Source organism: Pteropus vampyrus, unplaced genomic scaffold, assembly GCF_000151845.1.
Source record: "Pteropus vampyrus isolate Shadow unplaced genomic scaffold, Pvam_2.0 Scaffold203, whole genome shotgun sequence".
NCBI classification, from domain to species: domain Eukaryota; kingdom Metazoa; phylum Chordata; class Mammalia; order Chiroptera; family Pteropodidae; genus Pteropus; species Pteropus vampyrus.
Window position 1 is genome coordinate 1,410,205 of NW_011888984.1, and position 5,265 is coordinate 1,415,469.

Here is a 5,265-nt window from a genome sequence, read left to right on the forward strand (position 1 = left end):
ATTATTCATAATGGCTAAAATGTGGAAGCAACCCAGTGTCTATCAACAAATAAGTGGATGAGCAAAATGTGTTATATACAAATGATGGAATTTTATTCAGCTTTCAAAAGGAAGGAAATTCTCAGTCAGGCTGCAACATGAAAGAATCTTACAGACATTGTGCTAAGTGAAAAAAGCCAGTCACAAAAAGACAAATACTGTGTGACTCCCCTTAGAGGTACTTAGAGTAGTCAAAATCACAGTGACAGAAAGTAGCATGTTGGATGTCAGGGTCTGGGAGACAGAGGGACTGGAGAGTTATTATTTAATGGGGCATAGAATTTCAGTTTTACAAGATGGAAAGAATTCTGGGGGTGGACGGTGGCAATGGTTGGACATTATGAATGTACTTAGTACCACTGATCTGTACACGTAAAGATGGTTAAGATGGTAAATTTTGTGTTATGTGTATTTTATCACAACTTAAAAATTAGGAAAATTATATGTAAATATAAATATATCCTTTTGGGGAAGAAACTGCTGTTACTCATGTCTTATGTATCTTTCAAAAGATCTTTTATGCTCCTGTAAACACATGCATAGGCGATTTCTTTTCCCTCCTTGCATAAACAGTAGCGTTCTCCACCCAGTGACCTCATTTTTGTCACTTAGCAACGTTTATGCGTCCAACTTCACTCACTTTGCTGGCAGCTGAATGCTCCATCGCAAGGAGGAACACAATGAACGTCACTTAAGCCCCTCCTGGGTGTCTGGTGGTGCCATATCATCCACTACATCCAAACAATACTGAGCGAGTGTCCTGGGACCTATGTCGGCCAATAGCTTTTTACCTTATTTCATAATCTCCATTCAGATTATAAAATGTCTGCATACTTATAGCAGGATTTTGAGTAAGAAATTTAAAATCACCCACAATTTGACCACCTTGAAATAATCGTGCTTAATACATTAACGTGTGTGTTATCCACACAATCACAAATAGGACGGTATGAACAAGTCGCTGTGTGGACGTGTTTTGATTTCTTTTGGGTACATACCCAGGAGCCGAGTTGCTGGGTCATGTGATTGGTGCATGCTTAACTTAACATGCCAAATTGAGACTCCAAAATTTCTTTTTATGAGGTAGATTCTAGTTTAATTCCATTATGGTTAGAGAACATACTTTGTATGATTTTGATTTGTATAAAGATATGGGGACTTATATTACGGCCTTGCAAATGATCTACTTGAGAATTTTCTAAGTGTGCATGAAAATAATGTACATTCTGCGTTCGTTAAGGTGGAGTTTTAAGTCAAACTGATCGACAGTGTTATGTCTTCTATATCCTTACTACTTTCTGTTGGTTTGTTCTGTCAATTACTGAAATAGGTGTATTGAAATCTACAATTATAACTGTTAATTTTCTATTTGTCCTTTTAATTCTGTTACGTATTTTGGGGCTTTGTTATAGTATATGTTTATACTTGCTATATGTATGTGATGTGATGACCGTTTTATTATGAAATGTCCCACTTTGTCTCTCGTAAATTTTCTTTTAACATCTATTGTGTCTGATATTAATATTGTCCTTCTAACTCTCTTATGTTTGCTGTTTGCGTTGTATATATTTTTTCTTTCAACATATTGTCTCTTTAGATCTAAATTGTGTCTTTGGTAGATGGCATGAATCTTGCTTTCTTATCTGGTCTGAAAATGTATTAGTTATGTATTGCTGTGACAATGACACCCTAACAAATAACAGATAACACTGTAACTTAGCATCATGAAACAACACGATTATCTAACACAGTTTCTGAAATTAGGATTCTGAGACTGGCTTACCTGGATGGTTGAGGCTCAAAAGTTTTCATAAATTATAGTCAACCCGTCAGAGAAGTTGCAGTCACCTAAAAGATGAATTTGCTGGGATGGTCATGTGTCGACTTGACTGGACTGAAGGGTGCCCAGATAGCTGGTGAAATGTTATTTCTGGGTGTGTCTGTGAGAGTGTTCTAGAAGAGATTAGGGCTAGAATCAGTAGACTGAGTGAAGAAGATCTACCCCCACCCATGTGGGTTGAAATTAACTAGTCCTTAGAGGCCCAAATAAAACAAAAGGGCACAGGAAGGAGGAATCCTTTCTCTTCTTGAGCTGGGACATCTATCCTCAGGACGTCGGAGCTCCTGGCTCCTGGCACGTGGGACTCTGGGACTTATACAGAGTCGCCACCACTCTTCTCAGGCCTTCAGCCTTGGACTGGAAATTGCAATTTGCTCCCCTGGTTCTTAGGTATTCAACCTCAGACTGAATTACACTGCAGGCTTTCATGGTCCTCCAGCTTGCAGACGGCAAGCAGATTGTGGGACTTCTTGGCCTCCATAACTGCACAAGCCAATTTCTATTTAAAAAAAATTAAAAGAAAAAATATGTGTATATCTCCATCTCCAATTGGTTCTGTTTCCCTGGAGAACCCTGCCAATTTTGAATATTATAGCCAAAGATATCTCACTGTTGTTTTATTTTGAAATTTTTGTTAATGTGTTTTTATGGATTTTTTTTCACATTTTAATTTGTCAATTTTATTGATTTTGTGTGTCTATTTTATTATTATGGAGTTTTGAGTATTCATTTTTCAGAATTCTTAATTTATTAATGAAGGACACTAAACTCTTTTCTGTCACATATGTCGCAAGTATGTTGCACATACTTCCCCATTTCCTATGTCACTTGCTTTTAAACATTGTTTCAATGTTTTTCTGATGCACAGAAACTTTTAATTTTCTTCATAGTCAGATTTACTGATTTTTCCCTCGCAATCGCATACATCGTTATTATGCTTATAAATTTTTTTCAACTCTGAGATAAGATATTTTCAGTTCTTTGTAAATTTTAAATTTCATTCTTCATTCCATCTAAAATTGCTATGTTTTTTTCAAAGCGTTAACTGAACAACTTGTCGGTCACTGCGTCATTGATGCGAGTTGACACCTTAAGTAGACAGCAAATTCTTAAATATGACGGAGTGTATTTTTAGGTTCTCTCTTCTCTTCCTTTGTTCTGTTTATGTTCCTGTAAGGCTACTTATTTTAGTTTTATAACACATGTTGATATCTAGTAGGATAAATCCTACTTATTGACTTTTTCTTCAGAGACACTTTGGAATGAATGTTTCAACTCTTCTTCCTCTCGATTCCAATCTCATTCGATTTTTTAAGTAACAGCTTTATTGAGATATGGTTCACACACCATACAGGTCACTCATATAAAGTGTCTGAGTCAGTGTTTTTCCAGCATATTCACTGGGTTGTGCAACGATTCCTACAATATAATTTTGTTTGTTGACTTACCCTGGTAACTTTTACACATTTGTATAAATCGATGTTATAATTTTGTTATAAACGATACGCTTGGCTTTCCTTAGGTCACTGTTTCACGCTTTCTGTTTTTACTTCTTTTGATTCCCTGCATTTTTCTTTGTTTTTTGACCTTTGCCAAATGAATTCTATTTTTACTTCTTTGTTTTTTGACCTTTGCCAAATGAATTATATTTTCTTCTTAAGTTATTCCACTGACTTGAAAGTTGTATGTCCTATTCTTATTCTATTGGTGATTAACGATAGATTTCTTAAAGCCCATACTTGAACCTATGGTTACTTAATTATCAATGTCAAGAATTTAATGTTATCACTTAACTCTTCCCATGTAATATGAGGGAAATAATATAAGTATTCTTTCTTCTCAGTAACTCATTCCAGTTTTTGTTAATACAGTTTAGGGTTTTATCATTATTCTTTGCTCCTCCTGTCCCAGTATTTGGGGCCTCTATGAGGCCACCAAAGCAGCATGGAGGAGACAAAGGCTAGCCCAGTCTGCAGAATCATTTTTTAATAATCAGAGCAATCACTGTAAGATATTTGTTCTGCTTTGGAAACAATCACATACTTACAGAAAAGTTCCCCAGACAGGCCCTCTTAATGGACAGAATTAGGAAATGCTGGGGCTTCGGGCAGTTCACATCTTACAGCTGCATCCCTTGCTGGGGAATGCCCCCTGTCATAGGGAACTGTATCACCTGTCATTCTGCCCATGCTGATGACAGAGGGTCCTGGGATACAAAGGCCTGGTCCCCTTGCCTCAATATGCGACAACTCTGAGCGGCAGCGGCACCTCAGCTCCAGAGCTCTCCATAGCATTATCTGAGGCCTTCTTCCAAGCAGGTTGTGTGTCAGCTTTCTTCTCTGTCCAGTCCTGTCCCCCTCATTTCCTTTTGGGGATATCTCCTGAGGCCACTCCCCAATGATCCTGCTACATACAACTCTTTGTCTCATGGTCTCTTCTTAAGGAACTCAACCTAAGACATTTAGTGATATAAATATATGTGTCATTTAAGTGACACTCTAGGGGCCATCAGTTGGCCAGAGCTGGAATACACACTTCCAGAATAATCAGCCAGCATCTGATCAAAAGCCAAATAGGCAATCACTACAAGGGCTTTGATGCCAAGAAACACCAGAGACTTTGTTAATTACCATGACGAATGTTAGAATTGGGCTTCCATTTGTGTCTTATATGGCCTCTTAATAATTAGCATTGTGTGTGTTAAAAATGGGCTGTTGTTGGTGAAATTGGTAGCATGCACCGTTGGCTAAAATATCTCACTTTCCACCCTTGTTTGGACAGCGTCTAAGAATCTACTAAACCTTCACCATCCACCATCGGGAATGGCACCTGAGACATGAGTCCTAAATGACCCTTCGGTCAATCGTACTAGAAGGATTGTGGTCGCTTATGCTAGCTGTAAGGCTAACTGAATATGGTCCTGAAGAATGCGGTCAAGTTCACTTCAAATGCACCTTTTATGATAGGGTTCGGAAAGCCTAGAAAGCTAGCCTGCTGAAACTGCATCAAACTTACAGAACAGGTTGTGAACCCATTTGAGTCTCTGCTTGCTATTAATCATCAACAACTGCTTTGTCTCTAACTTGTCTAGGCTGGTCAGGTCTCAGCCCTGCCTCCTTCTGCGTCACCTTCATTCTCCAGAACACTGGCCTTTTGATGGATAATTTAGTCATGTTCAGGTATCAGTTCTTTTTGGAAGAATAACTGCCAAGAATTGAAGGTAGGTTTTCCCCCACACACAACCTCACTACCAGGTAATTAATTGCAATGAAAGAGCTCAAAAAGAATTCTGACACATACACAGATACTGAATAAACAAGATTTGCTCTGCAAAGTGGTAAATAAGGGGAAAAGGTCAATGAAGGATCTTGTCTTTCTTTTATGAA